The sequence below is a fragment of the Rhinatrema bivittatum genome, chromosome 11 (genome assembly GCF_901001135.1).
Source record: "Rhinatrema bivittatum chromosome 11, aRhiBiv1.1, whole genome shotgun sequence".
Classification (NCBI taxonomy): Eukaryota; Metazoa; Chordata; class Amphibia; order Gymnophiona; family Rhinatrematidae; genus Rhinatrema; species Rhinatrema bivittatum.
Window position 1 is genome coordinate 45,610,878 of NC_042625.1, and position 16,135 is coordinate 45,627,012.

The 16,135-nt window shown below is 43.4% G+C and overlaps 1 protein-coding gene across 10 annotated transcripts in view; it reads left to right on the forward strand.

The window, feature by feature from the left end:
- Positions 1–16,135, forward strand: part of FBRSL1 (fibrosin like 1) — a 694,486-nt gene that overhangs the window by 434,767 nt on the left and 243,584 nt on the right. The window lies entirely within an intron of this gene.

The following is a 16,135-nucleotide window of genomic DNA, read 5'->3' on the forward strand; positions in this document are numbered from 1 at the left end:
AAATTCAGACAGTGTTGCTTGATGTGATTTGCTTATGGACTTGGCTGTAGAAGCAGTCCTGTGCTTTTTCCCTTATGTCTGCATATCAGTACCTCTGACCGCAAATGTCAGGGCCCGGGTTGGTTGTCGTCTGAATCCAATTCCTCTTTCTCCCCTCCCCCCCCACACACACACTGTCAAAGCGGGGAGAGATATTGCAGTTGTGTTAAATGCATCAAGGCTTATTGGTAAGGGTGGTAATCCCATGCTTTATGTTAAGGGTATTAACTGCCTCTCGGTACAGGTTATCTCCATGCTTATTAGTTCCCCCGACCGTAAACGTCTGGGTCCTCATTGGTTGTTGTCTGAATCCAATTTCCTTTTTTCCCCCTCTGCCGTTGAATTGGAGAGCAATATTACAGTTGCATCAAAGCATCTCGGCTTATTGGTTAAGGATCATAATCACCGTATTGTCTGTTAAGGGTAGTAACCGCACACCAGCAAGTTACCCCCATGCACCCTTTCCTTCATTTCCATCCTCTAGCCTTTAGGAATCCAGTGTTTATCCCATGCCCCTTTGAATTCTTTGCCTGTTTTTGTCTTCACCACCTCCTCCGGAATGGCATTCCAGGCATCCACCACCCTCTCCATGAAGAAATATTTCCTAACGTTGATTCTGAGTCGACTCCCCTGGAGTTTCATGTCATGATTTCTTTCCAACGGAAAAGGTTCAAAGTTCGTGCATCATTAAAACCTTTCCAGTATCTGAAGGTCTGTATCATATCTCCCCTGCACCTCCTCTCTTCCAGGGTGTACATATTCACATCCTTCAGCCTCTCCTCATAAGTCTTCCGATACTGACTCCACACCATTTTGGTCGCCCTTCTCTGGACCGCTTCCTTCCTGCCTCTATCCTTTTTACATACAAACATCGAAATATAGATGATGACGGCAGAAAAGGACACAGTTGCCCATCTCGTCGGCCCAGCAAGCTTACAGCCTATATGATTCACAGACTGTCAGGGTCTGGGCCATGTAGATTACTTGTTTGAGTTGTGTCATGGTTAATTGGTTAAGGGGTAATATGTGTCACATCAATAAGTCTCCTCCCCCCCCCCCCCCCCCCCCCTTGATTATTTGTATCCCTAGACTTCCTCCTGTGCTGTTTGATTTACAGGTCACACTGGCACATCTCTCCAATTTTTACTTGATTTCCCAGACTGCTCCCCCTTTTTTTTCTTCCTTTTATTTTTCTTTCCCAGACTCTAGTTCATGTTTTTAGGTTTTTTTGCTGTCATTTTTTACTGTATGAAGGATCTTGCCTCTTTCCTTATTTCACTTCTCTCGCCTCTAGAGATCCACAATGTTTATCTTCTTTCCTTATTTTACTTTTCTCACCTCTAGGGATCCGCAGTGTTTATTCCATGCTCTCTTGAATTCCTTCGCTGTCCTGGTCCTTATGACATCCTCCAGTAGGGCTTTCCATGCATCCACCACCCTTGCCATGAAGAAATATTTCCTGACATTCAATCTGAAATGTCCTCCTTGGAGCTTCATTTTGTGACCCCTAGTTCTCCTTAATTTTTTCCAACAGAAGAGGTTTGAAATTAAAGTTGCGTCATTTATGCCTTCTAAGTATCTGAAGGTCTGTGTCGTGTCTCCCCTGCTCCTCCTCTCTTCCAGGGTATACATATTTAGGACCTTCGACCACGCCTCGTAAGACTTTTGGTATAGAACCCCACCATTCTGGTCGCCTTTCTCTGGACCACCTCCATCCCATCTCTATCCGCTTTGAGTTACAGTCTCCAGAACTTTACACAATACTCCAGGTGAGGCCTCATCAAGGACCTGTATAGGGAATTATCACCTTCTTTTTCCTACTGGATATTCCTCTTTCTATGCAGCCCAGCATTCTTCTGGCCTTGGTTATCGCTTTGTCACATTGATTTTTCATCTTTAGATCGTTAGGCATTATCATCCCTAGGTCTCACTCTTGCTCCGTTCACATCAGCCCTTCTCCCCCCAGCTTGTATAGCTCCTTTGGGTTGCCACTCCCCAGATGCACGACTCTGCACTTCTTGGCATTAAACTTCAGCTGCCACGTTTCAGACCACTTCTCGAGTTTCTATAAATCTCTTTTCATTCTGTCCACACCTTCCGGAGTGTCCACCTTGTTGCAGATCTTAGTGTCATCCGCGAATAGGCAGACTTTACCCTCTTTTCCCTCTGCAATGTCACTCACAAAGATATTAAATAAAACTGGTCCTAACACCAAACCCTGCAGCACACCACTCAGTACCGTTTTTTCTTCTGAGTAAACACGCTGTCTTCTATCCGACAACCAATTTGTAATCCACACCGCCGTCTTGTCAGTCCTAAATTTCTCATTTTGCTCATGAGTCTTCTGTGCGGGACTGTATCAAAAGCTTTATTGAAGCCCAAGTAGATCACGTCTAGCGCTTTTCCCTGATCCAGTTCCTTAGTCACCCAATCAAAGAAGTCAATCAGATTTGTCTGACACAACCTTCCCTTGGTGAATCCATGCTGTCTCAGATCAAGCACCCCCCCCCCCCCCCCCCCCCCCCCCCCCCCCCCCCCCCCCCCCCCCCCCCCCTGGATTGTAGATAGTTCACTATCCTTTCTTTCAACAGCTCCTCCATTTGTTTGCCTACCACTAAGGTGATGCTAACCGGCCTGTAATTTCCAGCCTCCTCCCTACTCCCATGCTTGTGTAGCGGTACCACCTTCGCACTTCTCCAATCTCTAGGCACCACTCCCATATCTGGTGATCTATTGAACAGGACACATAGAGGACCTGCCAGCACGTCATTAAGTTCTTTCAGTATCCTGGGGTGGATCTCATCCGGCCCCATGGCTTTTGTATACTTTCATTTTACCTAGCTCTTCCCAAATATTTTCTTCCGCGAAAGGCATATCTTTTATTTCACCCCCTTGTAAAGTCTTTTTAACCAACAGAGGACCTTCTCCTGGGTCTTCTATGGTGAACACTGAGCTGAAGAATTTGTTTAATATTTCTGCCATCTCTTTGGTCCCCTCCACACAATGCTCCTTGTCATCTTTTAGTTTCAGTATGCCTCTTTGGACTTTTCTCTTTTCGCTGAGGTATCTGAAAAATGTTTTGTTACCTCTCTTAACTTTTTTTTCAAAGTAAACGCTTCGGACCCCCAGGACACTCAGGCAGGGGCTGGGACAGGCGGTAGCTCGCCTCGCGGCGGACCGCAGAGCAATTGTTTGCTCTGCCTGACTTTTTGCTTTCCTGATTACTTTTTTTTGTTTCTCTGTTTCCTCCGATATTCTTCCCTTTGTTCTACATTTTGGGAACCCTTGTATTTCCTGAATGCTAGGTTTTTTTGCTCTTATAATATCAGCCACTTCCTTTGTATACCAGATTGGGTTTTTTTTTCTTATTTTGCTCTTGCTTACTTGTTTACAAATATATTTGTTGCCTTTTTGATTATTCCTCTTAAATTGGCCCACAGTTGTTCTACCCCCTCCTTTTCCTCCCAGTCCCATAATTGTATCTCCAGGTACTTCCCCCATTACGTCAAAGTCTGTATTTTTGAAATTCAGCTCTCTAGTGTTTGAGTGATATCTCTGTGACATGTTTGTGATATCAAACTATACTGAATTGTGATCACTAGTGCCGAGGTGAGCTCCCACCCAGACATTTGAGACATAATTTTCATTTGTGAGCACAAAGTCAAGTGTGGCCTCGCCTCTCGTGCGTTCCTTTATCATTTGCTTGAACAGGGCCTCTTGGAGGGCATCCACTATCTCTCTACTTCTGTTAGAATCTGCAGAGGGGATTTCCCAGCCTACGTCCGGCAGATTAAAATCGCCAACAATCAGCACTTCTTTTTTTCCCACCTTTTGAATGTCTTCAGTGTGGTCTCTGTCTGTTTCCTCTGTTTGATTGGGAGGTCTGTAAATCACTCCAGTAAGAATGGATGTACCGTCTTTTTGAGATACAGGCTCCAGACGTGGAGCCTCACCAAAGACCTGTACAAGGGCATTATTACCTCCTTTTTCTTACTGGTTATTCCTCTTTCTTTGCAACCCAGCATTCTTCTGGCTTTGGCTATCACCTTGTCTCATTGCTTTGTCATCTTCAAATCACCAGACACTATCAGCCTACGGTCTCTCTCTTAGTCCGTGCACATTGGTCAATTACCTCCCATCACATACAGCTCTTTTGGATTACCGCATCCCAGATGCATGATTCTGCACTTCTTGGTATTGAATCCCAGCTGCCAAATCTTTGACCACACTTCAAGCTTTCTTAAATCACTTTTCATTCTCTCTACTTCTTCAGACGTGTCCACTCTGTTGCAGATCTTAGTATCATCCACAAATAGACAAACTTTACCTTCTATCCCTTCTGCAATGTCGTTCACAAAGATATTGAACAGAACTGGTCCTAACATCAATACCTGTGGCACTCCACTTAACATGATTCTCTCTTCCATTTACTATTACACGTTGTCGCCTATTAATCAACCAGTTTGGAATCCAAGCCCCCACCTTGGTGCTCACTCGCAAGCTTCTCATTTTATGCACAAGTCTCCTATGCGGGACTGTATCAAAAGCTTTGCTGAAATCCAAGTAGATCAAATCAAGTGCTCTTCCTATATCCAATTCTCTAGTCACCTAATCAAAAACATTAATCAGATTTGTCTGACAAGACCTTTCCCTGGTGAATCCATGCTGTCATTGGTCCAGCAACTGACCCAATTGTAGATAGTTCACAATCCTTTCCTACAGTAGGGTCTCCATTAATTTTCCCACCACCAAGGTGAGGCTAACTGGCCTGTAGCTTCCAGCTTCCTCTCTGCTATCACTCTGTGAAGTGGGACCACCACCGCTTTTCTCCAATCACGTGGCACCACTCTCATTTCCAGGGATCTATTGAACAGGTCATTCAGCAGACCTGCCAGCACATCTCTGAGCTCCCTCAGTATTCTGGGATGTACCTCATCTAGCCTCATGCCCGGCCTTGTCCAATTTCAGTTTGCCTATCTCTTCCTATACATTGAGTTCTGTAAATGGAGTTTTGTCTACCCAGTCCCCATCTATGAGCTTCTCAACCAGCAATGGTCCTCCTCCAGGGTCTTCTTTAGTGAACACCGAACTGAAATATTTGTTTAATATTTCCACTATTTCTTTGTCTCTGTCCACACATTGCTCCTCATCACCTTTCAATTTTACTATACCACTTCTGGCTTCCCTTCTTTCTTTGATAGATCTGAAAAATGTTTTGTAACCTCCCTTTAACTCTTTGGCAAGCCTTTCTTTGCTAGAACTTTTGTTTTCCGTATTTTCTTCTTTGTCTCACTCAATTTTAACAGATATTCATCTCTCTGTTCCCTGTTTTTGGAATCCTTTATACTTCTTGAATGCTGGTTTGGTTTGTTTTTTTTCAAACAATCACCAATCGGAGAACTATATTATTACAATGTACACTGGTGTCGCACTAATATGAGCTAGAACCATACATTGGTTATAACTTATAACTTCTGTGTATACCGCTTTTAATTTAATTTAATACTTGTGAAATGTAAGTGCTCCCAAATGGAATATTTTTAAATGTTTTATATTGTAAAGATTTTAGCTTTTTAAACAATGTGTTGAACAATAACTTGGATCATTTTTCTAAAGACAACTCTCTCTGCTTAACGGTCAATAAAGCCATTGTCCTGCAATCTAACAAGATAAATCGGAGACTTTCTCTAAAAACAGGCGAATTGCACATTATTTACTTACATCTTATTACATCGGACACTCAGACTGTAAGAGTACCTTTCCCAAGACACATTAATTTACAGAACAGGAGGCCCTAGAATTGTACATGAATGGTTTGTTTTCTAGCTCATATCCTTTGTCTTATCCATACAACGAAGCAGAGGCCGGGCAACTGGTTCCCCGGCTCTACCACACGCGATACTGGCACATCGCAAAATAATGAATGACCCTGTATGTTTGTCAAATTTTACATGCACTGTTTACCATTTTTATTTGCACAATTTTGCATTTGTGAAGCCATTCTCAAAAGTTATACTAAATTGCTAATGAGCTAAAAAAAAAAATCATGCAAATCAGCTTAGTAGAGATTCAGCAGTAGCAAGTGTTATGCTTCTGGGAGGTGTAATTCAGTTTTTCATGTACATTTTGGGCTGCAAAGTCATTTTTGATATTTAAATATTAGTAATGCGCAAAGTTTTTTTGAATGTTACTGGCCCATTTCCATGGAAAACTCCCCAGTTTAGAGCATTCGTCTCTCAGTATTCTTTTAGAATAAAATGAATTTTTAGGCTAGGCAATATTGCTTTGTTTTTTTTCCCATTTATAAATTATATTTACTCCCCAGACCCAAAGCTATGTCCAACATAAAAATCAAGATATTAAAGCTGTAAAATCTGCTATGATTCAAGGTACAAATACTGTCCCGGCTGTGTATGTATCTCAGCTGAGATGGATTGCTGTTTAACCAGGGCCGTGTGAATGGCTCTGCGTGGAAAGTGTAGTTAATAGCAGAACAGGAAGGATGTGCAGTAGAAAGCCCTCCTGCTCCTCGTGGAAACTGGAGCAAGTGCTGCAGGAGAGCAAAGGAAGCACTTGAAAAAAAAAAGACTCAAGCAGAGAAGTGAAGGATTAGTTTTAATGTAGTTTAAAAAAAAACCAAAAACCCAGTGGCTTTTCTCTTTCCCTTCCAAAGTGCAGTGGAATAAACAAGTTATAGCAAAATGTGAAAGGATCTTAAGAGGGAAAGAGATGAAATTGCCACCTGTCTGGGTGGATGTAATGTTGTCTCTGTGGGAACCGCTGTTCCATCTCTTGGAGCACTGGCTCTTTCCAGCTAAACTTCCTAGCACCCACTAGCTCAGAAAAATCTGGGAAGCTCATGTTCACGGGTTACGCAGCTGATCACTATAGGAGGACGGTGCATTTTTTATGGGAGATCCCCGTTCACTTCTCCCTCTTGGTGCTTTGCAAGGGTAGCCTTTGACCATAACGTAGACCTGTTAAGTCCTGGGCTACTTACTCTAGCCGTTTCGCAATCTGTAAAATCTAACCTTCATATAAAGTACCATGAAATGTCAGTTTTTGCCTTGAAATCTTGCCTGTGTTAGCAGAGAATTGCATAAAAGTTGGCAGATTTTACAGCAATGGATGTTTTATAAAACTTAGATCTTTTGGGTTGCCTTCATGAGGCCGCTTCATGACCTGTAGCTCACATGCACAAGATTTACTGATTGATTATTTCTGATAAAAAAAAAAAAAGTCTTTAATTAGGCTTCCATTTTCTGCATGCTAGGACTTACGATGACTCTTCCAGGAGCTGAAAGGGGTTATTGTATTACCTGGAAGGGTAGGCAGAAGTTGAGTGTCCAGCATGTGAGCAGGTGCCCTTTCAAGTTCCCCTTCACACAATGATCCATTTCATCTGTTGACTTATTTGCAAACTGATTGCTTCCATTTCATGTCACGAGCCAAACTCTTTGAAAGCAGGGAGTCCTGGAGTTAAGTTTACTAGTCTGAGAATTAGATTTGACCGGTGTGATATATCGTGTGGAGCGACAGAGTAGTCTGGTAGTTAGAGCAGCAGGTCTGAGAGAGAACCAGCGAAGCCTGGGTTTAAATCCTGCTGGCCACGCCTTGGCACTTTACCCTCTATTGTCTCAGATACAAATTTAGGGCCAGATATACCTAGCATTTTTCCCCAGAGAAACCGAATGGCAGAAAAGGCTTAGTAAATATGCAGCTCCAAATGAGTATAAAACAATTCTTAAAATTATAACAGCACTTTGTAAGAAAGGACCTGATGTTCAGCGTTTCTTAGTAAAGCAGTAGATTCCAGGTAAATCAAGTGAGGGCTTGTTTTAAGCACTCCGTGAAATTTGGCAATTATAGCAACAAAAAGCCCTTGTAGCACAGCTTTGCTGCTGCAAACCAGTAGTTACCATTTGCAAACCATTTGCGTATCCTTTTGAAGTCCTTTGCTCCTTCTCTTTTCCCTTGTGTAGACATTTAAACCACAGCAGATGATGGGTGGCAAATACTTTAAAGAGGACTGAAGTATTCACTCTACACATGGCCCTGTGAGACCCCCAAGGCAAGGAGACCTTAATGAGGCTAAGCGAGAATGAGAAATAGCTTCAGGGAAAGGCCTTGTGCTTTCTGTATCTTTAGACATGCAAGTTATATAAATTGGCAGCATAGCTGGGGAAAATGGTGGTGGAAGAGACAGGAGAGCCCGGGGGGGGGGGGGGGGGTAACTCTTGCCTATTATGGCAAGTACTTTCAGGACACATTTAGCTTAGTTCCTACTGATCGTCGCATAAAAGTGGCCAAAATAATCTTGTAAACTCTCAGGGCACTGTGTACTAAGCATCTTTCTAAAGGCGCAGAATGGGAGATTGAGGACCCCGAAATTGAGCACTGTCTGCTTGGAAGAACATAAGAACATAAGAAAATGCCATACTGGGTCAGACCAAGGGTCCATCAAGCCCAGCATCCTGTTTCCAACAGTGGCCAATCCAGGCCATAAGAACCTGGCAAGTACCCAAAAACTAAGTCTATTCCATGTAACCATTCTCTAAGTGAACTTAATAGCAGGTAATGGACTTCTCCTCCAAGAACTTATCCAATCCTTTTTTAAACACAGCTATACTAACTGCACGAACCACATTCTCTGGCAACAAATTCCAGAGTTTAATTGTGCGTTGAGTAAAAAAGAACTTTCTCCGATTAGTTTTAAATGTGCCCCATGCTAACTTCATGGAGTGTCCCCTAGTCTTTCTATTATCCGAAAGAGTAAATAACCGATTCACATTTACCCGTTCTAGACCTCTCATGATTTTAAACACCTCTATCATATCCCCTCTCAGTCGTCTCTTCTCCAAGCTGAAAAGTCCTAACCTCTTTAGTCTTTCCTCAGAGGGGAGTTGTTCCATTTCCCTTATCATTTTGGTAGCCCTTCTCTGTACCTTCTGCATCGCAATTATATCTTTTTTGAGATGCGGCGACCAGAATTGTACACAGTATTCAAGGTGTGGTCTCACCATGGAGCGATACAGAGGCATTATGACAGAGAAGGCTTATGTACTGGGCAGCGCCAGATGTCACAGCTGCAGATGTGGAGAGGAAAAAGTGACGTGTAGCTGTCAGTCTGAGAGTCCAGGGCTTCAGCTTGCCATGCTAATACAGTGATCAGCTAGGTAGTCATTTTCTTGCTCTGCCACGTGATTGCATGCTCTGCTTTTTTTTGTTTGTTTGTTTGTTTGTCACATGGCCTTCTGGCAGACTGCCCCATGGACTCTAACCTCCTGATGTCCTCTTCCCCCTTAGGCCTCTTTGCCTATCCCAGGTTATCACTGGTCTTCCCCAGATCGAGTAATGCTGTGTGGTTCTTTCACGGGGGTCCGTCCCGATAAGAATTCCTACTCCTGCTTCTTTTTGCCTCACTGTAAGGCTAATGAAAAATGAAAGGGAGCTGTGGTTCTGCTCAAAGCGTGTGCCGCATAGCGCATCGAGCCTCGATTTGAATCACCATAAATTAAAGACTTATCGGTTTGTATCTTGGACTCCTGCAGGACTGAAATAAAATACAGATTTTGCCGCCTACTGTGCCGTATTGTATGTATGCTATGTAATTGAATCAAAAGAGGTGAAAAGGAGGTTAATTACCATGTGTCAGTGCCTGAAACCCGAGTGAGGCCAAGTGCAGTTTTCAGGAAATAGAATGCTGGCATGCAGGCATCGCAGGAGAGAGCCAAAGGCAAACGTTTACCACCCATCACCACCGCTGAAAGGTTGAGAAAGGCGCCAGCCCCCCTTGTGAATAGGATGAGAGATTGCGCGCTGCCTGTTACAGTCCCCTTACGGGCAGCATTGTGTGAAAGTGAGAGAGGAAACAGGCGGTGGGAGGAGGAGAGCCAAGTGTTTATCCTGGGAAGCCCTTGGGGTACTTCCCAGCTCTCAGACTCTGTGCCGTCACTCAGATGAGAACTGAAAGTTGTTGTTTTTTTAAATTCGCATGGCCACTGAAGCCTCACTTGTTAGGTGGCCAAGGGGGAAGACAGCCGGACCACTGGGCGAACAACAGGAAGGATCTTCTGTGATGTGTGTATGCTGTTTTAAGAAATAATGGGGTCTGGGAGGGGAATTGAGGATATGGCCTTCCCCCTCCCTCCCTCCCCCGACCCATTCAGAAAGGTGTCTTATTCCACGCTGAGCATGAAAAATGAATGGACTAAGTGTAACTGACACAGCAGCAGTTATGTCTGTGCAGTACACTGCTTTAATTGTGCTCGGCCTACTCCCTTGAGGACATTTGTCCTCATCACAAGAACTATTAGATGTGTGTGTGTGTTTGCTTCAGTTCCTAAAACCCTGCTTCTGTGGTTGGGATCATCTCTGTATGGATTGATTTGGAGTGAGCAGCAGAGGCATAAGGCCGGAGGATCCTTCTCTTGTTTCCTAGTTGAGCTCAGCAGTCCATAGAGTTGCCAGCCCTCCCAAGCCAGCCTGAAGATGTTGATCCAGTCCTGCTGTGCCACTATTGCATGCATGCAGTGGTGCTGCTTCTGATTTCCCCAAGAAACGTAGGAATTACAACTAGATCGACTGGTAAACACCACCGGAACTTACACCAAGGAGGCATTGTGAAGGGACTGTATAATATCACCAAGTAAGCAGAAGCACTATACTGGGCTCTCTAATCTGTGTAAAGTATAGTAGGAGAAGATTCATTTGCCTAGAAGACTGTATTTACTTCCTAAACCAGCTAAAACCCTCCCAGAGGCTAAGATGAGAAGAGGAGGCACTCCTAGAAGCTCGCTGCTCCTAAAGACTGCAGAATAGTCCTAACCCGTAAGTGTTCGTCCTGCTCCATCATCCCTGGGCTCTGGAATTCCTTCCCAACAGAGGCCAGCCTAGCCACTGGGCCCAGTGACATTGCACCGTAAGGTAAAGATCTGGCTCTCTAGCAAAAACAATCACAGGACGCCGCCTCATCTCTGCGGCCAGCTGACCAAACATCCCCATGGTCGCTCCAATAATGTTAAAACGTCACCCCATGACCTCTTATTACCACCTCTTTTGTTTCTTGTCACATATATCTGTATGATGCACTGAGAGCCCAATATTCGAAAGCTACTTAGCTGGATAAGTAGGATAGCCAGATAACTCGGGGGCAGGCAATGGGTGTAACAGGCCAGCACTGCTTGACTGGTTAACTTAGCTGGATAAGTGCCGATATTTGGATTAAGTTAACTGGACATATTAGACCTGCCATAGAGCAGGTATAATTTAGCTGGATAAGACTTATCCGTCTAAGTAGCGATTTGATTATGGATATGCAGCAGCATGGCCGTGCTGCTGAATATCCCATGTAAGGTAGCCAGATAAATATTATCCGGTTAACTTACATGGGCAGACATTTTTTCAATATTAAGGCCCTTGTGCTTTGTCTTATATGCATCTTGCTTACTGCAGTATGTGCCATGCTTGTTTATTATGCCTTGTGTATGTAAATTACTCATCAATCCTCTACCTTGGTCTGAGTACTCTGGTAGCAGAGTAAGTAACAAAACCTTGTAAGAAATAACGTACATCATAAAAATAACATAAAACAGGGTACCACAAAGATGCCAGACGCCAATACCTTCAGGGAGCTGTGTATCCCATTGTACTTCCCTAACATAAGCTGGAGGCTTCCTTTGCCTTGCCCCTTCCAGAGAAGTCAACCTGAGCCGTTCCAAAACTACTTTTCATTTTCGTCAGGAAATGTATTTTGTTGACACGTTTTCTCTTGTGAATCCAAAAAAACCCAAATAGGCAAAGAAACTGCTTGTTAGACCTGTTTAGTCAAAGCCTCCATCAAGAAGCACAATATTGCCAGATGAGTTTGCACCGAGGATGGCTTAGGCTCAAATTTGAAACTGCAATGGAATAATTTTTGAGGTAGTAAGAGTGAGATCTCAGTGAAGTGTTTAAAGTTAATGATGTGAACAATGAGTGAGATTACTTTAAATTGCACAAGATGTACTCTTAATGAGTGGGACTTGACACATCCGTTTAAAATGGTGTATTTTTATATGACACTTACTTTTTCAGAGCTCTCTGAAGATGTTTCTGTTAAGTTCATCACCCCTTGTACTTTTCCCCACTATCCATATGAAATGTTCAGTCTAAATCTGCTTTACATTAACTTTTCACCTTGAAAATTGGCATTCCCTGAGGTCCTATATGGAGATCCATAAATTCATCCTTGCCTAATATCCTGTTCAGTTATTGGAGATTTGGTGACTGCCATGAGGCCTTTTGTCATAAAGGGCTGGATATGCACAATCGCTGTAAAAATGCTGTATCTTATAAATTGCATTTAGGCTACAACTGGTAAAAAGGTATAATCACACATGTAAAGGACATCCCCAGAGAGCTGTTGCAAGCCACCTTCATAGTCCACATCTTCTGACAGATGAAGAGAAGGCAATCCAGGTGTATGTGGCAGGCACTTTTATCACTGGGAAGAGAGAAACCAACGCAGTTACTGCTGTAGAAGGATTGTGGAACAGACGTTCACAGTGAGGGCTGCCCATTGGAAGGAAACACTTTACGTGTAACTCCTGACTATGAATATATGCCCAATGCTGGCATTTTTCTCCGATACAGGGGCAGCTGGTTGTCTTTTTTCCTACCTTTCAGGTGTTAGAATCGTTTTGTGCTGCCAGTGAAGGGGTTTTTTGGGTTTTGTTTTTTTTTTTTACAACCTACAGGTATCCCATGATTCCAAATCATAAGGGAGAGACATTCATCCTGGATTTGGCTCTGTGTAGTGGAGAGGGGGTAAAAGCTGGACTGACTGAGTCTTCCCCTGTGATCTAGAATCATCTATTACCCCCCTAACTGTGAAACTGACCAATGGAAAAGGTGGGTTTTAGGACTCGCCATTGGGAATGGGGGCACGGAGGTTCTCAGCCTGATCTCTTAGCACATCTGTGTGCCTCGCTCTGCTTAAGCGTGGGCGAGCTCCGATGCTGTTGCTGACAGGTTCTGAGATGGTCAGCAGCACCCAAGTACTGAAAGTATGTGTTGTTGTATCCACAAAGCTCGGTGGCCTCATAACCTTGTACTTCAAGGGCGATGAAGCACTGTTTAACCATTAGTAAGGCAATAAAAACAGATAATAGTATTCGTTTGGATTTTATTAAATGCTTTTGATTCAGGCAAATTCCAGTCAGACTTTACAGCGGAATATTTCATTCCCACAGCCACCACTTGGGTGGAGAGGAGAAATTTTACAGAGCTCTAGAGCACATAACCCCTGCTGCTGCTGCTGCTGCTCCTCATATCAATTTAGAGAGATTTTATTTATTTATTTATTTAAGGGTTTCTTATATACCGAGGCACGTTTGCAAAACATCACTTCGGTTCACAATGTAACATAACCTAGCAACAAGCTTTACAATAATATAAATTTTTTTTAACAAGGAGTCGGTTAACAGGGGCTGGAGGAGATAATACGTGGATTATATACATATGTACATTTTTTTTTTTGTTTTTAACAATAGAGTTAATAACAATAAATTGCAGGCTCCACCCCTGGCCTGACTCCTACAGGCCCCAGGCTGGAAGGGAGTCAGTCTACCAGATTATGCAGATGACGTGCAGGTTTATCTTCCTTCTGGTATTAATGGTCAGGGTCCATTAGAAACATTGTTAGGTTGCTTTAAAAAAAAAAAAAATTGGTTTTCTACTAAAGGTTTGATGCTTAAATTGGGCAAGACATCTGTTGTGTGGATAAGTCAAATAGGAACTCCTGAAATGTTACGTTAGAGTTAAAGCAGGAGGCTCGCATTATTGGGGTAATGTTAAACCCCAAATTGGATTTCAGATTGCATGTAAGTAATGTTGCAAGGATAGCTTTTTATAAAATTTGCGTGATCAGGCCATTAAAGAAGTTAACAGACCGATGGATTTTCATCTTTCTGTACAATTAGACTAGTGTAATTCTCCGTGTTTGGGTTTACTGAAAAAGTTGGTACAAGTCTTGCAATTGGTTCAATATATATTCTGTTTGATTTTTTTCAAAAATGAAAGTGCTTCATTGCTTACTGAATTTTGAAAGAAGACAGTTCAAAATTTTGACTATAATGCATAATAAGGCTGTTAATCTGAAAATATATTCTCACAGTTGTGAGCCCTTGGGCTGTGACCTGATTGACGCAGCCTAGCAGGTGAACTACTAGGCCCACACTAACAGCAGGTGGACTCGCTCTTACTAAGACCGTTACTGTGGCTTCACCTGCACCAGCCCCATTCCCAGCAGTTTGAGCCCTCGAGTTCCAGGGGCCGGCAAGGCTTAGGCGAGAGTCCTGTAAGGAGCAGTCAAAGGAAGAGGAGTAGTGGGCAGAGGTCAAAGTAGGTAGCGAGCAACCGGTGTCAAGGACCAGGTGGCAATCGGGCAGCATCAAGGTCGGGGCAGGCGGCGGGCAGGAAGGATCAAGGTCCAAGCTAAGATAAGGGAAGATGGCAATCCAGCAGGCCAGGGTCAAAACCAGGAATCAGACACAGACAGTCAGATACGGGGGGTGGGGGGGAACCAGGGAATGGTAGGGACTAGCTGGACAAGGCAGAGACAACAAGAGGGCAAGACAAGACAAAAGGCACAGCAACAAGTAGCAACATGCACTGCAACACAGAAGGACCTGTTGCTGAGGCAAGATATGGAACGTGGCTGGGGTTTAAATACCCAGCCACGTGACATCATCACCCAGCGCCAGTGGGCCAGTCTCCTGCCATGGAGCTCTCAGAAGCTGCTGCACTGCGCATGTCTGTTGGCATCTGAGGGAGAGGCAGCAAGATGGCGTGCTGGCCATATCGGTGACGTTCTGGGTGAGTGCGGCTGGTGGCGGGACATCTCATGGCTGGCCAAAACGTTACAAATATTGTTTGGCAAAGAAGAAATCTTTATAATCTAGTGCATGCACTGTGCACATCTAGCCAAAATTATATTGAAATTCCTACACTTCCTCAATATGTTTGCAAGAACCTAGACCCGGGGTTTGTTTTTTTATTGCAGGGTCTCAATTGTGGAACAGTTTGCCTATAGAAATTTGTGAAGAGCGTGATTATCTTAAATTTAGAAAGAAAATGAAGGCTTCTTTGATTATCAGTGAATATTATAATTTTGGCCATTGTTAGTTAATGCAGCTGTTTATTTTTAAATATTATTTTATCATTTTATTGTATTGTTTTAATTTATGAATGTGAAATTATCTACATTGATTGTCTGGAAACTGTGGAATATAAGAGTAATTAAATAAATTATAACTGTACCTAAAACATGGAAGATGACACCACAAACTATTCAGCTATTTGCGTTTTTAAGCTTCTGAAGCTTACAGGCTGGGAAACAGGAACTTGTGAATGGTAATATAAGACTGACTTGCTAAAAGCCACCATGCAGAAGCTTATTACAGTGTCCTGCAGGAAGACAGCACGGAGGGGATGGCCCTGACCTGCTCGGTGAATGGGGCCACGTGCTGCAGTGAACCTATGCTGTCCCTTCACTGTGCTTCCTGAAAGGTCTCTCTCTAGAGAACCCAGTTCCCTCTTTGTTTAAAAGGTCAGTCTTATTGATTCTTAGGATGAATGGCTCAACAGGGTCATTTTATCCTGGCTGGTGGAACAAAGAGTCTTGTTGTATTTCTCCTTGTCAAGATATGAACTTATGATCTCCCCATAAAGTGTCAGCTGCTAGGCTTGCCTGTGGTCTCCTGGGCTGCAATGTGCCGACCACCTGCTGATATCCATCCAGAGAAATATGGGAAAATTATACGCAGCTGCCCTTTGTGTGGCATTATCATGGGCAGAGTCGGTGACTGCCTCTCTCTGCTCATATGTTTGGTGTCGGCACATAGCAGGTTTACAGTTTAATGCACGTGCAAGCTACAGTTCACCGAGGCCCGGCCAATACACCCTGCTCAAAGCAACAAACGAGAAACCAAGAGGCTCCTGGGTTCAAATCTCCATTCAACCATCAGTCCCGTTGCAAAAGTGGGCTAATGGGAGCAATTTACTGGAAAAAGTGCATGATGTATTGTATAAGCTGAGCGAGGCTATGTTAAAAGAA